Genomic DNA, 12,209 nt, shown 5'->3' with positions numbered 1-12,209 from the left:
GTTGCTACCCGCTCATGAAAGTGGACCTCGTGTTTGAATACAATGCATTTAGTGATGGCTGAATGCTCTAATCATCAGCCCTAGTTAATGTGCAATCAGCACCAGGTCAATGTAACATGAATAAAATATGTATTGTGGTTCAGTCCAAGTACCTTTGGCTCCATGCAGAACGTGAGGAGGGAACTCATGACTTACCATAAGGCACACGAGGGGTTGGTTTGATGCAGGCCAGACCTGGCAGTCGGAAATGTTGATCTGTAGTGGTTAGCGCAATGTTTTCACAATGGCAGCAATCGGGACTGGACTGGGGTTCGAGTCCCGCACTAACTGTAAAGAGTTTGTAAGTTCTCCCCATGTCTGCATGGGTTTTCTCTGGGGGCGCCAGTTTCCTCCCACTGTTCAAAATGTACTGGGGGTGTAGGTTAATGGGGTAAATTTGATGGCATGGACTTAAGGGCCATAATGGCCTGTTGCCCAGTATGTATGTCTAAATGTCTATCATTCATACAGGTGAGATTAATTTTGATTCTGGCTGGATCTATTTCATTCATTTAACCCACCACCAGGTCAAGATCAAAGTGATCCACAGTGAGTCAGAGATTCCCCCACAATGTGCCACAGGTTAACTATGAGCAGGTTATCTGCAGAATTCTCTACTTGTCTGACACTTAAAAATGTTTGGTCCAAACCTTAAGATGTGCTTCTGTTGGGCCCCTCCTCTCTCTCTCTCTTTCCCTGTCACTCTTTTCTTCCAGTTCTCCACCCCTTCCCTTCTCCCTATTACTTCTCAGTGTTTTTCTCTTCTGCCCTCCCACCCAAATTCATCTCTGACCTCTTACCTGTGGGCCTGTGCTCCACCCCCATTCCTTCTTACCTTCACCCCTGACCTTTTATTCAGGCGCCTGCTTGCTTTCTTCTTATACCTTGATGTAAGGGCTCAGACCCGATTCATTGGTCATAAAGCTTTGCTTGCTGTGGACAGTGTGTAACCTGTTGAGTTTCTCCAGCACTTTTGTATGTTGTGTTGTGCTTGAATTGTTGCTTTACCCCATGAAACCTTTGCACTATGAAAAACTTTGTTTCTCACATGATTCTATTGCTTGTGCTTGTTTAAAAAGTTGGCGACGCACGGCATTCAATGGTCATCACTCGCTCTTGAGCCCAGTAAGTCCATCCCAACCGTACAATTTGGGATCCTATACAGATCCCATTTTATTCTCCGCATATCCCTTTCAACTCCTATTGGATTCTACAATTTACTTAGGTGTTGGAGGCAATTTACAATTACCAGTTAACTTATCAACCTGCATGACTGGTATGTGCGGTGACATGGATCTGTTACAAGTTGCCTACCACAGCCATCTCACTGGCTCTGCACAAAGTCCTGGAACACCTGGACACTAAAGCTGCATTCATCAGGATTATTTTTATCGGATACAGTTCAGCATTTAACACCGTCATCCCCTCAAAACTGATCAGTAAACTCCAAGAACTGGATCCTGGATTTCCTCACCACCAAACCACAATCAGTGAGGATTGGTAAGAACATCTCCTCCACAATTGCCATCAGTACTGGAGCACCAATGAGCTGTGTTCTTAGCCCCCTGCTCTACTCACTTTACACCTATAATGAAATCGATAGAGGTACAGAAGAAACCAACTAAACTTGACAGCTTCACAGGGAAGGGGGCCCATAAACTTTGAGCAGAGTCCAAAGGGGGCCATAACCAGAAATAATGTTGAGAATGGCTGCTCTAGATGTTCTGGGCTGAATATAAAGCAGTGTAAAAACAAAAGATGACATTTTGCTAGTTATTAATTCCTACCTTAAGATATACAACATATGTAAACTGCATTACAGCATGGGTTAATTTTTTGTACTATATGGATGATTTCAGTAGTCCTTGTACAATAAAGAAAAATGCTGGAGAAATTCAGCAGGTCATACCGCATCCAAGATTCAAGATTCCTTTATTGTACTTGCTATGTCTTTCTTCTTTCTTTCTTTTCTTCTTTTCTTTGGCTTGGCTTCGCAGATGAAGATTTATGGAGGGGTATGTCCACGTCTGCTGCAGGCTCGTTGATGACTGCCATGTCCAATGTGTGACAGGCAGGCACGGTTGCAGCGGTTGCAAGGGAAAATTGGTTGGTTGGGGTTGGGTGTTGGGTTTTTTCTCCTTTGTCTTTTGTCAGTGCGGTGGGCTCTGCGGTCTTCTTCAAAGGAGGTTGCAGCCCGCCGAACTGTGAGGCGCCAAGATGCACGGTTGGAGGCGAGATCAGCCCACTGGCGGTGGTCAATGGGGCAGGCACCAAGAGATTTCTTTAAGCAGTCCTTGTACCTCTTCTTTGGTGCACCTCTGTCTCAGTGGCCAGTGGAGAGCTCACCATATAACACGATCTTGGGAAGGCGATGGTCCTCTATTCTGGAGACGTAACCCACCCAGCGCAGTTGGGTCTTCAGCAGCGTGGATTCGATGCTTGCGGATTCTGCCAGCTCGAGTACTTCGATGTTGGTGATGAAGTCATTCCAATGAATGTTGAGGATGGAGCGGAGACAACGCTGATGGAAGCGTTTCATCAACATGCTATGTACTATTACATGAAATTACCTTCTGCCTGATGTAAGGCAGACAAAGAATAGTCATTAGTATTGCCCGGCACCCCTTATTGTAAGTTTGAAAGAGAAGCAAAAGAGAGTCTCTTCAGTCACCGAGTGCCCATGGATTTGCCTCTGGTCCACAGACTCCAGTTTGATCCATCAGCAACCTGAGCTCCAGATCCAAACCTCTGACATAATTAGGAAGCCTTCGGCACCTGAGGCCCTTCGGGAGCTCTTCTTGCCCTTCGCACCCTCTTGAATCCCTACTTTGATACCTGAGCCAGTGTCCAGCAGCCCACAGCCCGTTCAGGCTGCAGTTGACCTCGTCAACTGCAGCCTGTATGGGCCCCTCATCCGCTGAGCCCGTCACTGCTCCGCCACTGTGGTCAACATCCTCTGCTTCTCCTTCTCAACAGGAGGTGTTCTGCCCGTTTCTGGCACCCTATGATGGTACACTGATCGCCCAGTCTGCAATCCCTCGTGGCTTATTTTTCTTCAGGCCCACATGATGAAATGGTCATAGCAATTTGGTCATTCTCGCAAAAGGCCCGAAACGCTGAATGCCTTTGACTTCCTATGGATGCAGTGTGGCCTGCTGAGTTTCTCCAGCACTTTCTTGTATTGCACTGGACCCTGCAGAGTTTCTTGTTTACCTTGAGTAGCACAGGTAATTGTTTTTATTTCCCTCCACGTCACAACGGGAAAGGATCCTGAATATATTACGATTCCCAAATGTGCAGGTGTTTGCTACTTAGCATTGACACACAGAGAGATTGAGACAATATTATGAACAGAATACTCCTTGAATATCTAGTAAACAGTGCTGTAGACCAGAAATAATTAAACATCATCTTGTTGGATTGAATGGACTACTTAATTGTTGTTATTTCAATGAAATTCTACATGACATAATTCCAGGCAATTATTGGCCTGGATTTTCCACAGTTTTGCCAGCAAATCCACTGAAATCTGCCCATATTTAAATACAGGACTCTCACAGTAGGTTTGGGACATTTACAAAATTGTATAACCCCCCCCCCCTACTCCTGACAGACTCATGCTGGTGAATATGTCAGCATGGTCCATTGCCCACAATCTCCACGGGGTCCAGTAGTAGAACACCAACATGCTGGACACACTTAGCATTTAAACTGGGGAATCTGCTCATAAATCAGGTGAGACCACACACTGAAACCACAAGTCTACTCATTTGGATAAAGATTTTATAGCTGAAGGAAAACAGGCCATCAGGTAATTTGTTTCTTTGGCAAACAAAGAGTGCAGGAAGACATCAGCGGGTCAGGCAAAATCTGCAGAGGGAACTGGACAGGCAGCAGCATCTTCAGTCTCTTGTGTATCCAAGTTTCTTTTAATTAGTTGTATTTGTTGTAATTTTTGTTATTATTCAAGTATTTTAGAAGATTCTTTTTTTTAATGTTTTAACATTCTTTTTTTTAACCAATTTTTGAATGTCATGGTCAGATTTGATGGCACAGTGCATGGCTCTGAAGGTTTTCTCTACAGTTTCTTGAGTGGCCATTCTTCCAACAACGAGATATCCAATAATGGCCTCACCAATCATGTGTCAAGTCAAGTCATTGTCATCTGATGGTACAAGTACAATCCAATGAAACTGTTCTCCAGTCCTTCGTGCAAAACATGCAGACACACAACTAGACATAACACATACAGACAAACAATATACATGCAGAACAAGTATTCATATATACAAATAAATAAATAAATATTGTTTGGTAAATATGAGAGTGTCGGAAGATAAGCAGTTCCTTTGGTTGTTCAGCATTCTCACTGCCCGTTCCTCAGCCTGGTGGTGCTGGTTCTGATACTCCTGTATCTCTTTCCCTATGGTAACAGCTGAAAGATGCTGTGTGCAGGGTGGTAGGGGTCCTCAACAATTTTGCATCCCTTCATAACGATCCTGATGTAGATCATGCCAACGCGGTGGGGGGGGGGGGTGAGAGGAGAGGGATGGAGAGGGAGATAATGGGCATGCCTCAATTGTCCTTCATGACTTCCTTTCAGATATATGTAAGTCACATACAGGATAATTGGCCATGTGAGCAACTCCATCTTCCCATTGAGACGGGAGACTGCTGTGTACTTTAGAATGGATGTGAAACATCTTGGCGCAGTAGCTGAAAAGAAATCAAGCACATCCTGGCCAATTTCACAACTTTAACACAACTAAATAAAAAAATAGTTTATGCAGAGTTTTTATTTCTCACAGCAGGCCACGAACCTTTGGAATCTTTTACCCTAGAGAGCTGTGGAGACAGAACCATTGAACAAGGTAGACATATGAACAAAAAAGGAGCCAAGGGTAGTTCTGATGGATATTTCCTAATTGGATTTAAATAGAAATTCTCTTGCTGAATAAGAGTTGATGCTTCGCACAAGAGTCGTCGACTGCAGATGAAGATATATTTAGTCATAAAGGTGGATTTTGAGGAACACTTAAAAGTGATGTTGAGACCAGGTTTGGATCAGCCATGTTCATAATGAACACCAAAGCAAGCTTGAGAAACCTAAGAACATGAAGAACAGGAGCAGGAGTACTTTAGTTGACCCCATAACCTGTGCAGGTTCTCCCTGCTCCTCCAGTTTCCAAAGGTTAAATGGGTGTAATTGGCTGACATATTGTAAATAGTATTTAAAGTCATTATCACACCAGACTACTTGGACTCAAGACTTCAAGAAGTTCTCAAGAGTTGAGGCAGTCAATGAAAGCTGAAGTAGCTTTATCCTTCAGGTTTAGTATACGAGGCTTGCATGCATGTTGGAATCTACCTCCAGTAACATCAAACCCAAGCTAGCACAGCATTTGATATCACTATACGTGTTTAATGCTCTCCATGGGAAAAATGTATCAGACACAGTAGAAATCTTGAATGAAAACATAGAGGGATTATTCTGCTAGCAATCAAATTGCTTGGCTGTGTTTAGCAAGGTTTTTTAATGGTATTTTGCTGTACAAATATGCAGCATGAAGGAATTTCTAAGCTACTCTCTTTTGGGTGTTAAGCTCAATGATCCCTGTTCGAGAGAATCACAATCAGGTTTATTTGTCATGAAAGTGATATGAAATTTGTGGTTTTGTGGCAGCAGTTTTGTGCATTACAGGTGCAAAACCACTTATAAGTTACAGTTCCATAAATACAACATTTAAGAATAAATAGTTCTAAATGGGAATATGTGATATTTCCCGGCGGAGCGAGACACAGAGTCGCTACTGCAAGGAGTGTAAAGGATGGCGTGGCACCCTTAGGAATAAGTTTGGGGAATTCTTCAGATCAAAATTCATGTGATACCCATCAGCACTAAGCATAAACCAAACAGACTTTTCCTTTTTTTTGTTTGTGAGACATTGCAGGTCTCAAAATAATGGTTTGTTTGGCTGCATAATAACTGTATACCAAAAGAAAGCCGATGCTCCCATTGGACTTGAGAATTGACTTGCATGAAGGTTAGATAAGATTTTTGATGTCACAATCACTCATTTTCTCCAGGCCAGTTGCTAATGTTTTCCTGTTCAAAATGCATGTTGGGGGTGGCTGTAAAGAATCCCTTAAAGAGCTACTTGTTTCAGACATTCTTAAATTTGTCAAGTGAAAAGGAAGGGGTAAAGTCCAGCACATCAGATTCATGTTTATTGATGGTATGCCTCACCCTGCAGTCGATAGCAAATGGTGCAGTTCACGAAAATGCCCTACAAATCGATAAAGCAAGAAAGATTTACAGGTGGAATTTGCTGAATGTCCAAATAAGGATGTTGTGAGAGGAAGGAGATAATTTTAATTTATTTTTATTTTCAGCATGTTAGAAGCCGATTCAGGACACTTAAACTCATGCCGCCCAATGACACTTAAATTAACCTCCAATCCCTGTATATTTTGGAGAGTAGGAGGAAACCGGGGCATCTGAGGAAAACCTATGCAGACACAGGGAGAACGTACAAACTCTTTACAGACAGCATTGTGTTCGAACCCTGAGTCACTGGTGCTGATAATAGCGAGCGTCAAGCTAACAGCTATGTTAACTGTGCCACCCAAAATTTCTTTTAAATTTAAACATACAGTACTGTAACAAGGCCTTTACAACCCATGATCTCATTCCCTCTAAATTCACCAAATAACCTACAACCCTCATATGTGCTTGAAGGGTGGGAGGAAACTGGTGCGTCCGGAAGAACCCCATGCAGACACAGGGAAAATATACAGACAGGGCTGGATTTGAGGGCAGGCCCTCTAATTGCATTCCACTAACCACTACACTAAACATGCCACATTTACTAAGAGATGGATTCATTCCATCTGGCATTGACCAAGCCAGATGCACTTGTGTCCCGGACCTGCTAAAGATGGTCGTTCTCTTCTGCCTTACATACTGGATTAACACTTACAGAGAAAAAAATTGAACCCACTTTTACCTTCATATTTACACAACAAAGTTTAGATCAGTGGTTCTCAACCTTTTTCTTTTCACTCACAATCCACTTTAAGTAATCCCTATCAGTGCTCTGTGATTCCTAAGGGATTGCTTAAGGTGGCTTGTGAGTGGGAAGGGAAGGTTGAGAATCATTGCTCTAGACCCAATTGTTACTGAAATATTTTGCTTGAGAAAAATTGTCATTGGTCCATTTCCTTTGGAGTTCTGAAACTGTGCACATAACGAGTCAATGAGGTAGGATTAAAACAGCGGTTTTCAAACTTTTTCTTTCCGCCCACATCCCACCTTAAGCAATCCCTTCCTAATCACAGAGCACCTATGACAAGGAAAATTTAGTGGTATGTGAGTGGAAAGGAAAAGGTTGAGAACCACTGGTTTAGACCACGATGCCCCTTTCCCACAATGCTTCCTCTTTAACAGATATCTATAAACAATAATATTTATTCCCATATTTTCGTACAATGTAGAAGGTTGCCTCTCAGTGCAATCCCTTTGATCCCATTTCTGCATTTCTTTCCCCGCAACATATCTTGCTGACTGGTCCAAGCTTCTCCAGCCAACTTCCTCCAGGAAGGGGCATCTCACTGTGGCCAATTCCTCTAACAACTGATACGTGTGGGAGGAAACCAGAGCACCTGGAAATACCCACCTGGTCACAGGGGAGCATGCAAACTCCACACAGACAGTGACAGAGACCAGGATCGAACCTGGGTAGATGGAGTTTTAAATGTAGTGTGAGAATGCAAGAAATTTCACAAGAATGTTGTAAAGCAAAACTGGAAACTGAAGTGCACAATATATAATAATAGATATGTTAAAGCAGGTGACCAAAATCCAATGCATAGATTTGAGTGGTGATAAGAAAGATTGGGAGGCAGAAAATTTTGGATCTTTGGACCTAAGCAACCAAGTTCCAGTGGAGCAGTAACAGAGCAAGAGAATGCAGGGGTGGCTAGAAAGCAGAAATAGGGATAGCCAGTTGGTGGAGGTTACAGATGGCCAGGGATCAAACCACAAGGATCAGAGTTAGAAACATGACACAGCACTGGGGCAGCAGCCAAAGCAGTGAGCACACAGGTGAGCAGACAAGGAGAACACGGGCAATAGAGATTTGAACAAGCTCATCAAGTAGAGTGTTAAAGGCGAGTGGCTGCTGAGGGGTGGAGCCTGGATGAGATAAATGCAGAGATGAGTATTTCAGTATCATGACATGAATACTGGGGACCATGGTGACCTGAGAACATGTCCTGCAGGAGTTTCAGCTATCACGGTTACCAGAGATATCACAGGGAACTTCATGTGTGCACTGTTCATAGTTCAGATTTACTGTCAGAGTACATACATGACATCACATGCAGCATTTTTCCTGTGGGCCAGGAAGAATTTCTACCTAATGCTGATGTGATATTTTTCTTAAGGATCTTTACCTATCTATATCTCTCTCTGCCTAGGGAAGACAGGCAACATAATGAAAGACCCATCACACCTCAGACATAATCCCCTCACCTTCCTCGCATTAAGGAGAATTCTTAAGTGTGTAAAAGGGTGCACCAACAGGTTTAAAGGTAGTTTCTTCCCTGTAGCCATCAGGCTCCTGAATGAACCCCACGACAGTGCTATTATGCTGACATTGCTTGGTGCTAATTGCTCTACCTTTATTTTTTAAAATCCCATAGACCATAAATTGTGCTCAGAGTACATACATAACATCACATACAACCTTGAAATTTTTTTCCTACGGGCGAGGCAGAATTGCCACTAATTGGCAATGCAAAAGATAAACTGTACATGCAAACAAAGAACTATAAACTGACAATGAATGTAAAGCAACTGTCTGTGCAATACAGAGAGAAGATTTAAAAAAGAAAATCAAAAAGGTGCAGAAGGAAGAGTGCTTCAATGGGTCCCTGATTGAGTTTGTCATTGAGAAGTCTGATGGTGGAGGGGTGGCAGCTGTTCCTGAACCTGGTGGTGCAAATCTTGTGGCACTGACACCTCTTTCCTGATGGCAGCAGTGAATGCTGTATGAATGCTGGAGATAGCCTCATACACTGCTCGCAGGTGAATCCTTCTCACTGTACTAGGTATTTTGTGGATAATTAACTTCTTAAGTGAGACCGCAGAGCCCACCTCACTGACAAAAGACAAAGGAGAAAAAACCCAACACCCAACCCCAACCAACCAATTTTTCCTTGCAACCGCTGCAACCGGGTCTGCCTGTCCCACATCGGACTTGTCAGCTACAAACGAGCCTGCAGCTGACGTGGACATTACCCCTCCATAAATCTTCATCTGCGAAGCCAAGCCAAAGAAGAAGAAGAAAAGAAAGAACTTCTTAAGGTGGCCATATCCCGATGCATCCAGTCGTGCAGAAGGTTAGAGCAGAATTCTTCATCAGAAAGGAAATAAAAAGATCCCATCACTGTAAACTGATGCTGAGGTTTGTATATTGGATGATACGGTGAGCCCAACGTTATTACAGTGCCAACCAATTAGTTTCGAAACTGGCGCAATCTGAAAGGAGTTTGTATGTTCTCCCTGTGTCTGTGTGAGTTTCCTCTGGGTGTTCCGGTTTCTCCTACCCTTGAAACCATATGGGGTTGGTAGGTTAATTAGGTGAAATTGGGCGGCACAGATTTAAATGTCCAAAATCGGCTTCTACCCTCTACTATGCTGTAAATAAACTTACATTTAAAAAATTATACAATGGACATAGGTTATGATATCTTAAAATCTCAACAAAAGCTTCATCAAAATTTTGATAATGACAGTATCAAAAAGCACTCAACAGCTGTGCAAGAACTTCAACAGCTGGCCACGGGGTAAAAGGTCATTGCTGCCATTAAATCAGTGAGGCTTTTTTAAACTCTATTGAGGAGGATGCATCTGCCTTTGAAGTGCTGATCTCACAAACCAAGACAACAGCTGCAATTTTACACAGGCTCAGCACGTAACAAGAATTCTGTACTTTGATCCATCCATCTCTCCCTCCTGATCGAATGGAGGTAGGTCACTGTCGCGTTGACCTCAGCTGTCGGACAGGGTCATGCTGCTCACTGACAATTAGCAATGAGGGACGTTTGATGGCTCTTGGACTGTTCTCCTTGGGGTTCAGAGTGAGGGGGTACCTCATGGAAGCATTTCAAATTTGTGGCAAAGTTATTTTCCGTGGTAGGAGAGTTTTAGACAAGAGGACACAACTTCAGGATTGAAGGGCACCCATTTAAAGCAAATGGGGAGGAATTTCTTTAGCGAGAGAGTGGTGAACCTCTGGAATTTGCTGCCACGGGTGGCTGTGGAGACCAGGTTGTTGGTGTATTTAAGACAGAGATTGATAGTTATCTGAATAGTCAGGGTATCAAAGGTTCTGGGGATAAGGCAAGGGGAATGGGGCTGAGTGGGAGAATGGATCAACTCATGGTAGAATGGATTCAATGGACCAAATGGCCTACTTCTGCACCTATATCTTATGGACTTAACCATCGGAGGAACAAGAGGAGGCCATTTGGCCCTTTGATAGTGATATCCCTTTCCTCAATCTTTGCTAATCTTCCACTTTAATACAATTTACCTGCAATATCTTCACCTCTCTCAATTTGTTTAAGATGAAGAAATCTTTCAATATCGCTTTTGAATGAACTCAATGCCTGATCTTCCACATTTTTTCCAGGGTTGAGGATTTCAGAGACTCATCACCAGCCTCATCTCAAACCTTAATGACCTGACTCTTATCCTGATATTTGACCTCTGATTCGAGCCTCTTCTGGCAGGGGAAATGTCCACTATTGTACTGCAATTCTGCGGCAAAACAACAAACTTCGTGACATGTTCATGACAATAAATTCTGATTCTGTCCTCTTTGAATTGAACTGTTGAGCCCTGTCAGAATTTTGTAAGTTTCAATGAAATTCCCCCTCGTTCTTCTAAACACATGAAAATATAGACCAGACCAGTGAAACTGCCCTCAAACAGCAAACCCCACCCCCTCCCATCACCTGAATTATTTAGTGAATCTTTCTGATAGGTACATCTATTTTTGGGGCAGGAGACTCATCAATGATCAAAAATATTGAAGTAAGACCTGACAAATAGACACAGGTCCTTTGGAATATCAATTTAAATTTGTACATTTTTTTTTAATTTAGACATACAGCACAGAAACAGTCCCTTCTGGCCCACGAGCCCATGGCGCCGAAATGCACCAATTAACAGACAACTCGTATGACTTGAAGGGTGGGAGGAAACCCAAAAAGACACAGGGAGAACATACAAACTCCTTACAGACAGCGCCAGATATCAATTAGAGCTGGTGCTGTAAAAGGGTCACGCTAACCACTACGTTGATCTATCTCTCTCAACTTTTGATAAAACCCGTAAACCATAAAGGACAAGTTTGTCCGAATCCTCTAGCAGCTTTTTTTTAAGCATCTCTCCTTCCGCTCACATTTCCATCCAGTTTAGAATCCTCTGCAAACTTGAAATTCTGAAGTTTGGCCATCTCAGTCAAAATGTTGCTATTGAGTATGATGAATGAAGGCCGGGCTCTGAACCCTGGGCCCTTCCACTGGAAACAGCCTGTCTGTCAGCCTAAGAAAGATGCATTCATTCCTCTGATCATTTTCATGTCTTTTCACCTGTCTGACCAACCTCCTGTGAAAACCTTCTGAAAATCTAAACACATCACTTCCATCAGTTTTCCCCCCAAATATTCCCCCAGTCACAATCTCAAAGAACTTAAGTAAATTAATCAAATGTGACTTTATTTTCATAAGTCCAAAAATCCAAGATGTTTCATTATCAGGTCCTTCATGGAGTCATTGAGGTTCGCAACATTGAAACAGACCTTTGCCCCAATTTGTCTGTGTTAACCAAACTAATCTTTTTCAGCTATGTTCAGCTCATATCCCTCTACATAACCATATACCTGTCAAAATGTCCTTAAAGCATGGTAATTGTACCTGCCTGCATCACTTCGTCTGGCAGCTCATTCCAGGTACTCACTAAAATCTGTTTGTAAAGTTTCTCCATTGGACCTTTATAAATCTTTTCCCTTACCTTCAATCTATGAACTCCAGTTTTAGATTTTCCCCCTGTAAAAACAAAACTTTACTTCAGCTTCCAGAACTTTCCATGTTAAGGATGA

The 12,209-nt window shown here is 42.7% G+C and overlaps 1 long non-coding RNA gene across 3 annotated transcripts in view; it reads right to left on the bottom strand.

Annotated features, from left to right (window-relative positions):
• Positions 1 to 12,209, bottom strand: part of LOC138752078 (uncharacterized) — a 126,897-nt gene that overhangs the window by 3,572 nt on the left and 111,116 nt on the right. For 2 of the 3 annotated variants that reach the window (XR_011350366.1, XR_011350355.1), the window contains 2 exons: positions 12,122 to 12,156; positions 3,849 to 4,204 (listed from right to left, as the gene is read on the bottom strand). This is a non-coding gene — a long non-coding RNA (uncharacterized lncRNA). Of the gene's footprint in view, positions 1 to 3,848; positions 4,205 to 12,121; positions 12,157 to 12,209 lie in introns of those variants that run through there. The other variant, XR_011350360.1, reaches the window with a different exon arrangement.

Source organism: Narcine bancroftii, chromosome 1 (assembly GCF_036971445.1).
Source record: "Narcine bancroftii isolate sNarBan1 chromosome 1, sNarBan1.hap1, whole genome shotgun sequence".
Taxonomy (NCBI): Eukaryota; Metazoa; Chordata; class Chondrichthyes; order Torpediniformes; family Narcinidae; genus Narcine; species Narcine bancroftii.
This window is presented reverse-complemented; position numbering and strand designations above follow the sequence as displayed.